The sequence below is a fragment of the Tasmannia lanceolata genome, unplaced genomic scaffold, assembly GCF_043159265.1.
Source record: "Tasmannia lanceolata isolate RefF3 unplaced genomic scaffold, GAP_Taslan_0.1 ptg000019l, whole genome shotgun sequence".
Taxonomy (NCBI): Eukaryota; Viridiplantae; Streptophyta; class Magnoliopsida; order Canellales; family Winteraceae; genus Tasmannia; species Tasmannia lanceolata.
The window spans coordinates 20,174,482-20,193,625 of record NW_027518696.1 but is presented as its reverse complement, the minus strand read 5'-3'; the positions used below and the strand labels follow the sequence as shown (position 1 = coordinate 20,193,625).

The 19,144-nt window shown below is 38.8% G+C and overlaps 1 long non-coding RNA gene across 2 annotated transcripts; it reads left to right on the top strand.

The window, feature by feature from the left end:
* The first annotated feature begins 253 nt into the window (after positions 1-253).
* LOC143853504 (uncharacterized) lies at positions 254-4,558 on the top strand. Of its 2 annotated transcripts, none has more exons than XR_013237148.1 (3): positions 254-2,356; positions 3,652-3,757; positions 3,980-4,558. It is a non-coding gene; the product is annotated as an uncharacterized LOC143853504 (long non-coding RNA). The 2 variants fall into 2 exon arrangements; XR_013237147.1 differs by having other exon boundaries at positions 254-2,445.
* The last annotated feature ends 14,586 nt before the right edge of the window (positions 4,559-19,144 follow it).

Below are 19,144 nucleotides of genomic sequence, written 5' to 3'. Positions count from 1 at the left end.
CTTGATAAGCCCATTCTGAAATTGGTAACCCCATTTTGATACCTAATAACCTCAATCATAGAGACTTGAAAACCCCCTTCAAAAGTCAAAACGTATTTTATATGCCAAAGGGTATTTTCGTCCAGCTTTTACTGAAAAGACAGATTTTGTCCCCCATTGGTAATTTCTGAAAAGCCTAGGTCCAGTTGATAATTCTGCCTAAAGTTTGTCCCCCATTGGTAATTGGTCCTTAAATTGTAAGACATCGCCCAATGGTAGCTTGCTCTGTTTCGATGCACAATAAGGTTTGAAATTCAAAAGTAACCTCACCAGCTTCCCTTACATCGTACGCCTGCTCCATTGGAGCTGGCATGTGATCTCCGCCTGGAGTCTCCGGGTTTCTTCCTTGGTGAGGGTGTTCCTCTCTTCCCCGCCTTGCTGGAACTCTCGACTCCCGAACCAGAACGAGTTAAGACTGAAGCCACCACCCGCCCCGGCTAACCCAGCTGCTGGACCACCCGGCGCACTACCCCCACTCCCCTTTTTTGGCTAGCCTCCACCCAGTACACATCACCATCTAAGATCACTTGGATCGGAAGCTGGTCCAGAACTGCGGCTGCCGATAATATCAGAACCGATCCCTTGTCGTAGCCCAAGCCTGGCACGCATGTAGCATCCGTCAGTAATACCCTGCCGACTATGGCCCCGATCCTTCCAAAGTTACTATCACACCTTGCGTGCGGAGGAACCCCACTTACCTCCCACCAGGTTGCTTGGAGGAGATAGGCGAATTCGATGTACCAATGTGCTATTTCTTCAAGTGTGGACTCCTTGGAGGAGATCCGGTTTATCCTTAACCGCTCCGGATTCGCTTCAGTACCTCTTTGTTTTTCAACTGATAAACATACAGAAACCCTTTGTTTTTTCGTAGCACCTCTCCGTAGCCAGAAGAGATTCCTCCCAGCCTGCTTTTAACTCCTCCCATAAGCCTTTCTTTGTATCTGGGATGGATTAACCTGCCTTGGTTCCCACCTTCCTGCATTACTTAAGGGATGGGCCACTTGTAGCCCCCCCTCCTCTTTTCTGTTGATGATCTTGGTCATGCGTCGAATGCCCTTCCTGATGGTCTTGAACTTGCCTTGGAAGATTTGTTCTTACCGGATTAAGAGCCCCAGCTTGCTCTAGTCTGTTGTTGAATCCTCCTTGAGGGATATTCTGGTCCTGGGATGACCCGAGTTTTTTACACCAACATTCTAAACGCCTTTTAACATTTAGCAGCCAGACCACATCTAGAGCAAACCTAGTCCCCCCATCGACCTCGATCATATCTTCTTCCCCTTCTACCTCAGGCCAACCTCCCATCTTCTCTCATCCCTTGCCGTCTTGTCTTCCCTTGGCCCTTCATGAGCTACAGCACTTCCTCCAGATCCCTCTTGAGCTTCTGCTCCTACCATGCCCTATCAGTCTCTAATAAAATGGATATGAGATGTGCCTTGCGATGATCCTAAAGGAAACAGAAAAACAGAAAGTACCTTGATGTTTGATCTTGTTAAGCCATTATGGATGGTTGTCTTGCTTTATGTGTTTATTTGTGCTTGTTCTAGCATTTTATGAAGTTTTATCTTAAATTTCCGTGATTTCCATAGACTTCCATAAATTTTTCCATCATTTCCATGAACTTCTATAAATCTCTATGATTTTTTACAAGATTTCCATGGACTTTAGTAAACTTCCATGAAGTACTTCCTCTTTCGTGGGGATTGGAGTTGAACAAGACCGAAATTTGATTCTTGTGAGGGAGATTTTAATTAGTGGTAGGCATCCTACCCCTTCCAAGTTGGATCTATTCTAGGACTGTCATTAGAGGCCCTGGGTATACCCATAAACTAGATATGGAAGCAAGGCCATTGGAATGTCCGGAAAAGCTTAGATAGAAGGATTTCATTGAAAAATGCCTTTGTCTCTCCTGACGTGCATGCCGTCTTCGGCAATTTTTTTAGGCTGAGTAATAATTAGTCATCAACCCCAATTAAGAGATTCAAGCCGTTTATCGGCATCTTAAATATATAGTGAATTGAGATTTCGAGTTGATGGCTCAATCACCTTTAATTCAACCTCCAATCCAGCTCCCAATTCTTTGAACTCTGCAATTTGCTGTCCAGTACTTCAGGACCCAAACATAGGAAGTCACAATTGGATGCATGATTACCCTAAACTGCCAATGGACAAATAGGGCTCAACCCAAACAAGAACTTTTACATTGGACGGAACAATTGGAGACAGCATCATGATATTATGCTGATTGCCCTATGATTGGGCGAGAGAGCTTCGATACTTGTAGGCCGATTTGTATATTGTAGCCAACATATTTATGAAGGTAAAAGAGTTGAGGCATTGAAAATCCTAGAATTTACAAGAGTATAGATGATGGGGTACAATATCTTATTTACACTCTTTATTTTCCAGGTTTGTTTGCCTTCCCCCCATTCTATGTGCTACTATAATTTAGATAAGGTCACTCCTTAGCATGACTCTCTTTTTCTTCTGACATGATATGGAGCGCCCTGTCTATATTGCAATTGAGCAGGCTCTTTAGGACATCGATTGTTAGATAACTTGTCAGCTCATGTGTAAATGTTTTTGGACTGATAGGTACAATAACTAAATTTCCTTTAGATAACTTGTCAGCTCATGTGTAAATGTTTTTCGACTGATTGGTACAATAACTAAATTTCCTTTTGTATTCTAAGTACAGGTTGCTTCCTTTTTCCCATTTCATTGATTTTTTTTTGAATGGCATTTTCTCATTTCATTGATTTTCTGGCTTAATTCTTATTTTTCGCCGAATATTCAGGGTTGTGTATGATTGTATTTAATTTCCAGAACCAGTTTCCTATTCAATATCTAAATTTTCTGCAAGTATCTTGTATTTAAAATTACTATTTTTTTCACAAAATTTTTATCTTTTTAACGATAAATTTTGGGAAATGATTTCAGCGCTCCATTGTTTTGATAAACATGCGCTCCACTTGTTTGTCGTGTAATATTTAAAGGTCTTTAAGAGCTTTTTGAAAACCGTAATATTCCTCTGACAGCTCTTTAAATACTACACGATAAAAATTGGAGCGCCTGTTTATCAAAACATTGGAGTGCAGAAATCATTTCCCTAATTTTTTTTAATCATTTTATATAATTTTGTAAAATAGAAAACTGAACATTTCTGCTATGTGTATAATGATGAACTCATATTTAACAGGGTACTGTTACTGTATACTATTATGTGGTGTAAAAAAAAGTTAGTTACCTCATATGAGTTTTTATATGGTGCCCGAGTGTCAAGTCCCGTGAAGGCGGGAACGCCCTTGATATTTGATCCAACAGCAGCCATCTTTTTAAGATGCTGCTGTTGGATCAAATATAAAGTGCAGTACTTTTATCGTACCACCTTCATGGGACTTGATGCTCGGGGACCATATAAATTCTCACTTCATTACCATGGTAATTTATAGTAGTGAGGTATATTATCAAATATATTGCATATTTCATCGAGTTTAGGTCTCATTGAATTATTTATTGAATCGAATTTACCCATTGTTCACTTTCTTTTGTTTAGCTTCAATTTAAAGTATGTCATCCTACATTGTTGTAATGAAGTGCTCATTTGCCTTCCAGTGAGGATCATGTATGACAAAGACTCTGGTCGGTCAAGAGGCTTCGGGTCGTACATTTTTCAGATGAAAACGATGCTAGATGTGCCAGAGATGCCATGGATGGAAAGGTAAGCTGGCAAATTTATAGTTGATGCAGTTGAAAGTTAGAAGTGCAACTTAGGCTGGGTCCGGTTTAGCTTTTGCTGAAAATGAATTGGAGCCCACCCAAGCTCAACTTGATTTCATGGTAAAAGCTCAATCCGAATCCCCAAAAATCGACCCTAGTTGCTACTGTGGTTGAAAGTGCCCAGTTGAAGTTCTGTTCTTTAGCCAGTTGGTTTCCTTTGCAGGCATTGTTAGGTCGACCTTTAAGAATAAGCTTTGCTATGGACAAGGTTCGTGGTGGACCTCTGGTTGTCCCTCGCCTATTTACCGGAGGAGAGGACACTAATCAGACATCTTAAACTATTCTTTGGATAGAATCTTCATTTCCTTTACAAAAGTTATGAAAGCATAAAGATGGTTCCTGGAGACACCAACATTTTTTACCAGCAAGAATCACCTGAAGAACTTAGGATAGGGAATGTCAAATAATTCTTTCAAACATGCAATGGTGCCTCACCTAGCTGCGATCATCTAGCTTGAAACAGGCGGACCGTCCTAACTACGCTGCACCTTCAAACATGCTTTCAACTGGAGGTGTTCGGCACCTGATTTCTGATTTCGCCGATGGTGAGCTTCTTCCTAGCTTCTTTTTTACGGTCGACCCAGATTTTTTGTTTCTTGGATCCTTCATCTTTTTCTAGATTGTGTAATTGTTATGTTTTTCTATGGCTTCTAAGAGCTTTGTTTCACTTGGTGTACATATTCGGTATCAAAACATGTCAGTGGAATTAGATGTTGGAATAAATTAGTTTTCTAACCTATTAGTGGTTGATTGTCTGTCCACTTATCAGTCCAAAAGCTCAATGTTCCTCGCCTTACTATCCATCTGCTATTTTGGGTCCAGTAATCCCACACCTTTAGAATATCCTTCCAATGCCTTGAGGTAGTGGTGCGTATTTGAACCAAGTTTAAATGTTCACCTCTAGTATACATGGATTTCAACGAATTGCTCTGCAATGAATTCCCTTTATGAAGTTGATACAATGCTTTCAATCTAAATACGCTACAGTAGTCATCTAGAGATTTGATACCAAGACGACCTTCATTTAAAGGTTTGCAATTTGTATACGAACACAAGAATGAAGATTAACGATATTTCCATTCAGAAGACATTTTTGTTGTGAAAGGACGCTGCATGTCTTTTTTAACTTCTGTAAAAAGGGATTTGCTAGGGTCCATTGCAAAAGGCGTTTTGCGGCTGGTCTGTCGCAAGTCAGACCAGCCACGTCGTGAATGGAGGCAAGTGGCTGGTCTGACTTGCGACAGACCAGCCGCGAAATCCGCGAAATGCCTTTTGCAATTACTTGTCTCCATTCATGAGGTGGCTGGTCTGACTTGCGACAGACCAGCCGCGAAACGCCTTTTGCAATGGACCCTAGCAAATCCCTTATAAAAATAGGCTTAGCCATCATTTCATAATAATATTTTGCTAATAGTATTTTTACTCTCGGATTTTATATTGGCACTCACTCTTCTCCTTTTCTCTATGGGCATACTTGTTGCTATTGAACTTGGGGTGCAGCCCTTGATCTAGACATTGTATCCTTGGGGTGAAATTCTGGCAGCCATCTGCATAAGTGGGGAATTAAGTCTTCAAGAGAAAGGCTTGATTCGTTTACTTGCCTATTTCTCATTTCTGTCCTTCGCTCTCTTTTCTTGTATTTATTGCTTTGATTATTTGCATCTCCACCGTTTCATCATTCATCATGCTAATTTGTCCCTGGACTAACACCTACAAGATGAAAGAGTCAATGAGATAGACACAAGATTTACATGGTTCGGAGCAAGTCCTACATGCACACTTCATGTACACTTGCACGGCTTCCACTATCTCGATCCTTCTTCAAGACTGGATCAAAAGCTGAGTACAATCTTGCTTCACCTTTCTCACGGGCCGAAGCGTTAGGCCTAAGCTTTCAACAAAGCCTGCTTCTCTTTTCTCGAGGTCCGAAACGTTAAGCCCTCTTTTACAATTTCAAGAAGAAAACACAACAAAAATTCTCAAGCCCTCTTGAATGGGCTTTAATATTACAATGAATGCTCACAATCTCTTCTAATGATTTCAAATAAAGCCTATGGAGATCTTCTTCAAGAGTAGTAAATGCACAAGTTAGAGCTCTTTGAAGAAGGTAGTTGAAAACTTGAAGAATTTTGAAAATTAGGGCTCAAAGATGAATATTCAAAATGCTTAAAAGGTGTTATATGATGAATTAAATGAGGTATTTAGTGCCCATAGTGAAATATGACCGTTTGGGGGTAATTTGGGTATAAAAAGATAAAAAAACGGTCAAAAAGTGAACTAGCCATTAGAGCATAACGGCTCTATTTGAGACATTTGGTCAGATGTTTGGCTAGACATCAGACGTCTGGTTCTGAATAGAAGGGTGCACATATTTTGTCCGTTTTAGCATGCTGAACTTGTAAAAATCATATCTCCATCATTTCTTATCGGATTTTGACGTTCTTGAACTCTACGAATATAAGAAGAACGGGAGGAATCTATAAAAGATATTTTGGACCAGTTAAGATTGGATTTAGGTCTATGGTCAACCATTTAAGTGCTAATTTCATGTCTTTTCACTTCTAAACGTAGCACTTGGGCTATGGGTCCTTGGGCCATATCCTTTTGTTTTAGCAATATTTGCAATCTTTTGAAAGTAATTTTTTATGAAATTAAATTGGGTCCAAAGGTGGCTTTAAAATGGTTTGAAAAATACTTTGAAATACAAAACCATATATGTAGAGATCTCTAATACAATCTAAAACATAAAATGTAAACCTTGGAGCTCTTGATTGAATTGGCTTGATCTTCTTGGGCTCTTGGGATTGAGAAACTTCTTTATCAATCTTTGAATGCATGTCACTCCTCCATCTTGAATTCTTGAGAAGATCACAGTTCTCTCAACCATTCCATTTGCACTTTACACAATGTTAGTTTTGATCAATCCCGTCTAAATCACAACACTAGCAAAGCCATTAGCAACCAAGGTTTTAAATTTCGGTTTCGGTCCTCACCAAAACTGAAATTGAAATTTCGAACGAAATCTATCGAAACCAAATAAAGAACTATATTATTCCATAGCAAATTTCAACGAAATTCCTGAAATTTCGAGATAATATTAAATAATAAATAAAACCAAGATTTTTTCGTGATATACGAAATTTCGATCCGTTTCGACTGTACTCAATTTCGGTTTCGATCGAAATTTAAAACCTTGTCAGCAACATATAATCAATTTGAGTTTGTGGATCATCAAAACATAGATAGGGCTGAACCCTTGGGCCTACATAAACAATTAAAGCTTTTAAAAGGTGAAGACAGGTTTTGCTTGGCAAGATTGCTGCCTAACATCTTGCAATCTTCTAACCAGGTGACATACTCAATTTGGAATTGCAGACAATACCTACAAAGTTAATCATGGGTCTTAGGCCCTAACCTAGGTGGCGACTTTAGTTTTTTGCTTTTTTTGTGAAGTTCTGATTTTTATCCCAAATTCACAAGAAAAGCAAAATAAATTCAAATTACAACACATAAGAAAAGAGCAAACGCTACAAAAACACACTACCCTCGTGGGTGTGAAGGGACAATCTCCTGACAGGCTCCACAAAATCTTAAAAGAAAATCCAATTAATTAAATCAAACTTTGCCGAATTTTTCATGTGTCTGAAACAACAGACACAAAAAGGAGAAAGAAAGAAAAGAAGAGAGACGGAAGAAACTTAGATGGGGAAAATGGAGAAATTAAAATTGACTCGAGGAGAGACAAAGATATGGATACATAACTTCATAGATAATGAGGAAGAATATAAAAGAGAAACGATGGAAAGAACTACCATAAAACGAAAAAAGTAAAAAAAGATAGGTTTTACCTGCATTCGATAAACTGCCAGTAATGGCTCTGTCCCTAGCAGTCTCAAACTGCGACTATTCTATTTACTTCCGTCGGTATATATCCAATTTTATTTTTCTTAAATAAAAAAATTATCTTTTTTTTAAAATGAAATAATTTTATCAGCAGTCATTACTCCTAATAGATGTCAATTTTCTTTAGATAAAATATTTTTTAAAATTATATTTTAAAAAAAAGAAGGGGCCCTTTCTTTCTAGTCAATGGTCATGACCTCGTAAAAAGACATTTTTTTAAATAAAAAACTATTTTAATTAATTTCCTAGCTTAATTTGTTTTAGGCATACTTTTTATATTGATACCGGTTTACATTTTGTAATGCACCAGCTCTTGCATCGGGAGTTAGGAGTCTCAGTCCGTCCCTGTATTTCACGAAAGGTAGTCTTATTGGATCCCTTCGGGAATTCATTCTTCTTGGCGGCCCCCGCCTCAACCTTATTAGATTCTGAGCCTATTCTGAGGCACCAAACCAGACATGGAATATGGAACCTAAACCCGAGGGATGGTCGATTGAATCATTTATGGGGTGCGCATTCGTCAATCTTTAAGATATACAATCGGTCGGACTAAGAGACATCGTCGATTGACGTATTGAACCGAGCCTTCCTTCAAATAAGGACTTGGCCCTGCCTGCCTGCCTGAGACTTGGACTTGCTAGTGAGCCATCTAACACCGGTGAAGAGAGATCGCCGCTATGAGAAATCCCCTCAAATTCTGTTATGTCCAAGCCCGTCCCTCCCCAATCCTCGGTTTATAGAGATGCCTACTCAATTCTAATAGTAAAAGGGGCAGATGTTGGAACATGCTTAGCTTACTTGTTGGTCCAGAAGTCGATGGTTGGGCTAAACCCACCTCAACCACAACATGCTAATCGCCAATTTTCGAATAATGCCCATCCTTATGATAAAAACCTGCAATAAGTGGAGGGCAATCTCGCATAGAAGTAGGTTCTGTTCACCACTGCACCCTTACCAAATCACGATTCAAAGTATATGAAAAGACAGACAAACACTGGGTAGAGGGACTGAAAGCAGATATGGATGGTTTTGCTTTGTCCTGGTATGGATTTGGCAGTCTGCTACTGCAGCCGCTGCCTTCCCTCAAAGTCCATTTCGATTCCAAACCCCTCCTCAAGCATTCCAACCACCTCAAGCGGTCCTAATTCAGCTTACTTTCATCGCAACAACCCCAACCTTCTTTTAATCCAACGACGTCCTCAAGCGGCCCGAATTTGCCTACTGCCCTACTGGATAAGGCGATAGACAAGGCCAGTAGGGCAGAGGGCCAATTCCCTTTCGAACTATCTTTATTGATCCCAAATTGTTTATTTGCTTTCCCGGGTCGTCACCGAGAAGAGTGGAATTGAAAGATCTTCGTAGCTTGAGTAGCTAAAGGAAGTGAGAACTAACTTGACCATAGGGAGAGGGGTTGCTTTCTTCAATCTTCAATAAGTAATCAAGGATCTTAGGCATCCGGGGACCGGCTTCGAGAGACCATAACATAGCCCCCGTGCTCCTAATGTAGAGATAGAACTACTGCTACTGTGGAATCCGCGATCACACATGAGTACCTCGCCTTCCAAAAAAAGCGGCTGCTAATTGCCACTAATGCTAATGGGGACCATCGATCAAGGACTTTGGAGACTTCGATACAAGAGATAAGGAAGTTCCTCGAAGTTATATTCAACTTCCCTACTGGCATTTAGTGGAAGCCCCAGAAATGCTTCATTTTGCTTCCTAAGAAAGAGGAATGATGATAAGAACTCTGGGAAGACTTCATCCACTAAAGGATCCAGTGCCACCGATAAATAGAAATCCAGCAACATGACAGGGGGAATCCCACTTTCAGAGGACCAGGAATTGGTCACAATCTGCCAAGAGGGCTTAAAAGCGCCTAAGAATTTTCTGTCATAGTCCTTCATTAAGTTACATAGTTGTTTTAACACCAGGAGTCTCTTTAGGCAGTCCCGTGAAACAAGTTCCACCTCAAGGGGTCCTAAGTTTCAGAAACCTTACCAGTTTTTCCACCTTGTTGAGTTTACGAAGCTTTGCTTCTTGTAGTCGGCCCGTAATGCCCTCAACAGAAGCAAAGCAATTCTTGAGATTGTAATTATATATTCCTCACTAATCCACCTCCTTTCCTATTCCTAGCTATTGCGTGTTTTTCTAGTCAGAATATGACCTCTCGCCAGCGTGTTATTATGCTAAAGAAGGCTAGCTTACCGCACCGCAGGCGGACGCGCGTTAGCGTTTGTGGTGGTGCTTTAGGGATCTTCTTTGCGTATGTGCTTGTTCCTGTTTTGTTTTTTATCTTATTTGTCAGCCGTTCATCGTAAAAATACGTCCATAACCTTGACTAAAGACAAGGTTATGGACGAAATAACCTTGCCTTTAGTCATTAGGGCAAGTAGCTAAAGCTCCCCGGTTGGGGCATTCATGAGATACGGCTGAACCCAAATCCATGGCAGGTCGTGGAAACATCTTTCTCCGGCTAGGGGTTGCTCAATATCTGCCGAGCCCGCCCGGGCGATCCAGCCATCCATCGGTTGGGTCATCAGGCAGGGACCTCCGTACCTTTCCCTTATACGAAGAAGATCAAGAGGGGCCCGAAGAGTGTAGTCACTAAGGTTTCAGCTGGTCGAGTGACAACATAGCCCCCTTAACGTAGTCGTAGTGTACAACGTAATAGCCTATGGCCTCCGGTAAACAAGCTAACCAACAGTGGAAATGAGAAGAACTTTCTTTAAATAGGATGTAATTACCCACGAGAGTCTTCTAAAACTCTCTACCATCTGATCAGCGCAATCTCCAATAGTCGGGTGAATAGTTGCTGCATGGTGAGCTTAATAAAGCTTCCAATTCTTGCTATGCCCGGCATACGCATGGATAAGGATACTGCTTCAATAATATGAACTAGTAATTTTTTTGAATGATATGTAACCATTGTATATTTTGTTTAAGTTATGTGATTGTTGAAGTAAAAGACGTTAGTGCTTCAATCAACAACATCCATTGATAATAAAAGAACAAAACATCTACAATCTACAATGTGAATTAATCTACAAATAAACCATATGTAAAATGTGGACAAAAATACTAGCAAAAATGAAGCAAGAACAAACTGGCTATCTTCAACTCTATCTATGAAGAACATTGTTGTATATCTCAAGGTCTAAGCAATCAAGTTCCACATGCCACTTACTCTAGATCAGCATAGTCACAAAATATGTGCTGCTACTATAGAATGTCGGTGAATTAGCTCCTAGCTTAGTCATGTTTTAACATTTCAAGATATTCAACTTTTAATACATGCTTAAAAGGGAGCTTAGTTACATATTTGGCTACTAACTAACCTGATTTTTTGCGACCCAAATGAGGTTGTTTAAACTTGACACTTTTAAGGGCTCAATTTCAGCATGTTTGAATAGCTTTATGCTTTCACCATTTCAAATTACAAATAGGCTACAATCTTGGAGTAACTTAATTTACAAGTCACCAAAAAGATTTTAAACAATGCATATCTAATGATGTAGGGTAGGTGCGTAATCGACGCTTTAGTGTTGTAAGGGAATTGGTTCCCGGTTGTCAGTGTAAATCCCGACATTGTCGTAGACTATGGTAACTGAATTCTTCCTCAATATGAGTGCTGAAATTCGCCCAAAGCCTTGGAGTCATGCATTCAAAATTAAGTCATGCTTCAATTAATTGCTTCACAGGTACTTTAATCCCAAATTCATTATCAGGTCATTCAAAGAAATGGGCGGTGGGGAATGATTTTATATTCAGCCTGACTAGCTGCTCATTCCAAATCAAGGAACACAGTTGGGCTAGCTTTCTCTTGCAACAAATTCACACAAGAACATTGAGCTTCTGACTTGTATGATTTTTTCTTGTTTTTGTAAAAAACACACATTCCAAGTAATAGGTCACAGAATTTCCCCTTCCTTTGTCCCAACAGTAAGTTGAGGATTTGGACATTTACAACTTTCTATGCGATTGATTTTTCCTACCCATGTCAAATGGAGATGAAAGTTTCACCACTATGGCTATTGGATGCACTTCTTTATGTGTCTTCTAGGTCTTTGAAATTGGGAATCAATCTAGGTAGAATCTATCAACTGCTAGATCGCAAATAGTTTGCATTGATCGAATGATCCCAAAAGTAAGAAGTCAGGCTTGAAACTTTAGTAGGATCATTGATATGTATGAGGAAATTGTGAATAATGATTTTTATCTCTCCCTTTTCAGGAGTCCGAGCAGTTACCGAAGAATGACTCTCTTCCTTCCGAGGAGTCCGATTTGCTACTAGAGAAAGAATCTCTTCATTCCGAGGAGTGTGAGTAGTTATCGGAGAACAAAAAAGCAGACATCTAACAAGTCGGTGACAAAAAAAACAGTAGAAAAAATAGAAGTAGAAGAATTGTAGAAAACAATGGAGAAAGCTCGAATTATGCTACAAGGCCTCTAGGATCAGAACAAAGGTAAAGAGGTCACTGTTGATTGTGATAAGCAGATGCAATATAAAGAACGGGCGTTGAAAAGATTTCCCGTGCGCAGGAAGGAATACTAAATTACTTGCTGAAATGATGGATATCTACAAAGCTCAAGGGTTAGTCTACTAAATCATCCCTGAAAAATGTAAGCCAGTGGGTGGGTCATCGGATAACCTACGAAAATGCCATTCTCTTCAAACTCTTAGCGATTGCCACTAGACTGTTACGATCAAACTTCAACTTTTCCTTCCACCATGGTCATAGATTATCCCATGCCCACCCACTGGCTTACCTTTTTTGAGGATGCTTTAGTAGAGTAATTCTTGAGCTTTTTAGATATCCATCATTTTCAGCATGTATTTTAGTATTCCGTCCTGCGCTAGGCACATTTCTTTAGGTGCGCATGATCTTGAGATTGCTTCTGCTTAGCTGAATTGATGGTGACCTCCTTCCCTTTGCTCTGATCCTTGAGGCATTGTAGCAGAAATCGATCTTTTTATATTCTTTTCTCCAATTCTTCTACTTCTAATTCCTCTTCACTGCTTTCACTGTCTTCGACTTGTGAGACGTTGGCTAGTAACATATTAGCTTGCTTCTCGGGTAACTTCTCAAACTCATCGGAAGGAAGAGACAAAAAATCAATACTGACATCTAACAATTCGGCGACACTAAAAACAGTAGAACAAATAGAAGTAGAAGAATTGTAGTAGACAATAGAGAAAGCTCGAATTATGCTACAAAGCCTCTAGGATCAGAACAAAGGTAAAGAGGCCATCGTTGATTCTGCTAAGCATATGCAATATAAAGAAGGGGCGCTGAAAAGATTTCACGGGCACAAGAAGGAATACTAAATTACATGCTGAAAATGATGGATATCTACAGAGCTCAAGGGTTAGTCTGCTAAATCATCCCTGAAAAATGTAAACCAGTGGGTGGGTCATCTGATAACCTACGAAAACGCCATTCTGTTGAAACTCTTAGCAATTGCCACTAGACTCTTCCGATCAAACTTCACCTTTTCATTCCATCATGGTCGTAGATTATCCTATGCCCACCCAATGGCTTACCTTTTATGAGGATGTTTCAGTAGAGTAATTCTCGAGCTTTATAGATATCCATCATTTTCAGCATGTATTTTAGTATTCCGTCCTGCGCTAAGGACATTTCTTTCGGTGTGCATGTACTTGAGATTGCTTCTACTAAGCTGAATCGATGGTCACCTCCTTCCCTTTGCTTTGATGCTTGAGGCATTGCAACAGAAATTGATCTTTCTATATTCTCTGCTCCAATTCTTGTACTTCTAATTCCTCTTCACTGCTTTCGCGGTCTTCGACTTGTGAGATGTTGGCTAGTAACATATTGGCTTGCTTCTCGGGCAGGTGCTCAAACTCCGTGGAAGGAAGAGACATAAAATCAATATTCACGTTATTCACAATTTCTTCATGGATTTTAATGATCTTCGAAATGTTTCATTTCAATGTTCTCACTTTTGGGTTCTTCGATCTGGTAATCCTTTCTAGTCCCCTTCTGTAAAACAATAAGAAATTGACTCGGATAAAATACAATCAATTGAATGAAATTGAGATAGCTTTCATAAATAAATTCAGCAACTAAGAAGTTTGTATCCCCTAGAGAAATCCATAAATGTATTAAAATGGTTAGAAATAAATCTCATTCCAGCACTTTTGCATGTATCCAATAAATAAGAATCCATATATAGTATATGAAGAAATCATCACAGAAGGACGCATACCATGCAACTAGGAAAAGAAGAACCAATTTGATCTAGAAATTTAATAGTACAAATAGCTTGCATATTAATAGCACAAACATCATGCATATTATAAAGGTGAACATTTTCGTAACACATAGATGCATTAAAAAAAGGGAATACATAAAATAAGCCAAGATTGCAAATCGAACATTCAAATAGATCTCATGAAAAAAATCTCGACAGAGATAACCAAATCTTGTTGCAATAACAAATCTTCCGCATGGCGAAACATTATTAATCCCACGAAGAACGCTGGTGTTCCATAATGTTTGTACCAGCATACTATATAGATTCCGATATCGAATCGATGAAAATGTGCCCTAAAACTGGGTCCAAGAAAAAAGATCACCTTAAAGGAAACATCCTCACATAAAATAGAAAGCTTCAGAATCTATGGTCCGCAAAACAAAAAAGCATCCAAATATTATACAAAGTAAAAAAAACAACAAACGAAATCTAGCAGTAGATATTTAAAAGAGGAAAGGACAAATGACGTAGAAAAGTATAAAACACACACACACACAAACAAACACACACACACACACACACACACACACACACAAACAAACACATACATATAAAAATCATAAAATAAAATCCAATAAATTAAATCAAGGCTTGATGACTTTTCATCTGACAGAAACGGCAACTAGAAAAATGACAAAGAAACAGAAAAAGAGACGAAAGCGAAATAGCTGGGAAAATGGGGAAATTAAAATTGACATGAGCAGACAAAGATATGGATATAAGGGCTTCATAGATCTTTCAGAAGAACACATAAGATAAATGATGAAAGAAATGTCAGAAAATAAAAAAAGTTAAAAAAAGAGCTTGGAAGCCATAGAGGATTTATATGCAACCTTGTCTAGGCCACGGTTTCCTCCAATAAATCTTTCTCTCCCAGCTCAGCTGATTTATGTTCATTCAAGCTTTCATTCCAAGTTCAGATCTAAACACTAGAGGTAAAAGAGCAGAAGAGCTTCTAAGGAGAGAGAAAAATAAGAGGAACATGAGCTTCCCGGAAGGTTATTTAACTATAGAAAGGGGAATGATAGTTGAAATTACCAAAATACCCTCCACCCTCAGTGGTACTCGGATGTAGAGCACAATGTAAGTTGTCGTCCGTAAGATCTTAGTAGTCTATTGGCTCGTTGGCCGAATTATGACCGTCCTCTTTGTCTTCGACTAACGATTGTGATTAGAATTTTGAAGCTAGTGTTTATCTTACCACGTAATGAACTTACCATGTATAAAACAAAAGTCTAACATGCGCTTTGGAGCATGTAAGCCGTCCAAGCACATTATGATGGATGGGATTTTTCCTTGTTCATTAAATCATACTGTTTGCTTATCTGGCTATTCTACCAAATATAGACCATCTTTTGTTAATGAGGACTGCCAATTAATATCTTCATCTTTTGATATTTCATGTAAATTTTATTGGGGATTTTTGTCGCCCATATTTAGGAAACAAGATATACAAGAATCTGCTCTCACACTCAACTAGCCAGGTTAGCTACAAGCAATTAAAAAAAGAGACACATGGCAAGTAACAATCATCATTACAAGAAAACTGGGTTTTACGAGTGATCTTGACTGTCGATAAAATTCTCAAAAATCGCCGGGGTAGGTTGGACTACTGTTTAATAAATCCCAGGTATTACCGGCATTTTTCTTTTCTTTCAGTAAAAAACTAAGTTTGCCAGCGGTCCAAATAGACTTATTCCATTTATTTTTGGTGGTATATCTTTTTTTGTTCTATAGAATTTTAAAAAAAGAATTTTTTTTACCGGTAGTAATGACCATCGGGAAAGGTAATTTTTTAAAAGAATTAGTTTTTTTTAAATTAATTTTTTTTACCGGTAGTAATGACCACCTATAAAACACATTTTTTTTCAAAAATGAAAATTTTAATTAGTTTCCTAGCATAATTGTAGTAGTTTTATTTTTTATATTTACACCATTTTACATTTTGCAATGCACTAGTAGCATCTAACCAATTGTAGAATCAATAATGACATAATAATTGTGATTGTTAGCCCAAGGGTTCCCATGAGTGGTCCTAATCATAGTTTTGATGATAATAAACCCAGATTGAACAAAATAGGTTTTTTCTAATGATTTGAGGTTGTTAAGATTGTCCATATTGTTAGTGGCACAAAGAAGGACAATTCAAATTAAAATAAAACCAAAGAAAATCAAAGTCAGGTCCACAACTAACAACCCTGAAAGATGGACCTAGTTGAAGATCAAGCAAGACAAGCCAAAACTCAAGACCATAGAACATGAACCAAGTTGAAGCTCAATCATATTCAAGGTGAACAAGAGAAGTGTCAATATAGGAAGATCAATTTATATAGATGGAGCTCTTGCAAATCCACCCAAAGAAATAGACCTAAAGGAGAAGCATGAATAAAGAAGACCAAGCAAGTTCATTCAATCACCAGACCCAAGCGATCATCAATCTTAGGTTGAATGGAGATAAACTTCAAGTGTGGTTTGCAAAGGGTTTTCAAATACTACTTTTAAAGTGCACTTTTACAAAGAAATTTCAAAACCACAACTTAAGCCGTTTTGTTTGTCAAGTTATATCCTTTAAAAGGGGATTAAAAAATCTACATAAATGAGCCAAAACTGGTTTAAAACCTTCCCAAAGCTTAAGTGTGAATCACACAAAAAATGGGAGGAGTTTCAAATGAAAAACAACAAGTTCTGAGAACCAGATCTTAGACAAGACCTCTGGTCCATCCTCTGGCAGACAACTTAGGTTCTGGTCGCAACCAGATGATGGACCAAACGCCTGGTCTTCCATTTGGTCTACATTCTGTCACGACCAGAAGTTTGGTGCGGCAAAAGAAACTAGTCGTTGGGAGTAAGGACTAGTAGTATTTTTTACTTTTCTAGCTTAAAAAAGACCATTTTACCCCCAATGGTTATATTCCTGTTTGGCCCCTATATGTGATTAACAACACCATTTAAACACTTTCATAACTTAGGAAAATATATTTACTTGTAATTTAAGAATTTCCAAGGCTTTTGCAAAAGTTCTTCTTCTTCCTTGCTTTTAAACCTTGCAATCTCTTTAAAAAAGATCTCCATAAGCTTACTTGCAATCTATTCTACGAAGAACAACTCAAGCTTACTTGCAATCTATTCTACGAAGAACCACTCAAGCTTACTTGCCGTCAACAATCTTGAAGATTTCCCAAGCTTACTTGCAATTTCACCATTGGAGAAGTTCTCACCAAGCTTATTTGTAAACCCATTTGGAGAAGAACTCATTGTACTGAAGAGGTTTATATGCCTTAGTAGAAGGCAATAACACATTGTATTTTGAAGAAGATAGAAAGTGGTGGAAGGGCACCGTTCTTAAATCCTTTGAAGTGTAAAAGCTTGTAAGAAGGGCCCGCATTCAGCCGTCTCAAGGAGGATAACAATAGTGGATTTCCACAAGGATATTAACTTGAGAAGAGTGAAGTAGGTCTTGGAGTTTTAAGACCGGACAACTATAAATTCTTGTGTGGTATCTCTTCTATTACTCTTTCCATTCTTCTCATTTATTTTGTGGTTGTTGCTTCTTTTGTTTTTATTTATCTAACCACTATTAATCAAAGATTAATTAATAAGTGTTAGCCAACGTATAAAAAGTTGAAAAAGATGCGGTATTTAGTTAATGAGGACTGCCCACATCTTTTGCTATTTATGTAAATTTGGTTGCCCATATCTAGAAAATAACATTTACAAGAATCTGCTCTCACAGTCCACTAGCCAGGTTAGCTACTAGCAAATAAAAAAAAATAGACGTGGCAAGTAGCAATCATCACTACAACAAAACTAGTTTTACTGGCGTTCTTCACCGCCGGTAAAAGTCTAAAACCCACCAAGATAGGTTTTACCGGCATTCATTAAACCGCCAGTAATAGCTCTGTCCCTAGAAGTCTCAAACTGCGACTATTCTATTAACTTCCGTCGGTATATATCCAATTTTAGTTTTCTTAAATAAAAAAAATATCTGTTTTTTTTAAATGAAATAATTTTATCGGAAGTTATTACTCTTGATAAATGTGAATTTTTTTTAGATAAAATATTTTTTAAAATTATATTTAAAAAAAACGAAGGTACCCTTTATTGCTAGTCAATGGACATGACCTCGTAAAAAGACATTTTTTTGAAATAAAAAACTATTTTTAATTAATTTCCTAGCTTAATTTGTTTTAGGCATACTTTTTATATTGATACCGGTTTACATTTCGTAATGCACCTGCTCCTGCATAGGGATTTAGGAGTCTCAGTCCGTCCCTGTATTACCCGAAAGGAAGTCTTATTGGACCCCTTCGGGAATTCATTCTTCTTGGCGACCCCTGCCTCAACGCTATTAGAATCTGAGCCTATTCTGAGGCACCAAACCAGACATGGAATACGAAACCTAAACTCGAGGGATGGTCGATTGAATCATTTATGGGGTGCGCATTCGTCAATCTTTAAGATATACAATAGGTTGGACTAAGAGACCTCGTCGATTGACGTATTAAACCGAGCCTTCCTTCAAATAAGGACTTGGCCCTGCCTGCCTGCCTGAGACTTGGACTTGGTAGTGAGCCATCTAACGCCGGTGAAGAGAGATCGCCGCTATGAGAAACCCCTGCAAATTCTGTTATGTCCAAGCCCGTCCCTCCCCAATCCTCGGTTTATAGAGATGCCTACTCAATTCTAATAGTAAAAGGGGCAAATGCCGGAACATGCTTAGCTTACTTGTCGGTCCAGAAGCCGATGGTTGGGCTAAACCCACCTCAACCACAACATGCTAATCGCCACTTTTCGAATAATGCCCCTCCTTATGATAGAAACCCGCAATGAGTGGAGGGCAATCTCTCGTAGAAGCAGGTTCTGTTCACCACTGCATCCCTACCGAATCACGATTCAAAGTATATGAAAAGACCGACATACATTGGGTAGAGGGACTGAAAGCATATATGGATGGTTTTGCTTTGTCCTGGTATGGATTTGGCAGTCTGCTACTGCGGCCGCTGCCTTCCCTCAAAGTCCATTTTGATTCCAAACCCCTCCTCAAGCATTCCAACCACCTCAAGCGGTCCTAATTCAGCCTACTCTCATCGCAACAACCCCAACCATCATTTAATCCAGCGACGCCCTCAAGCGGCCTGAATTGGCCTAC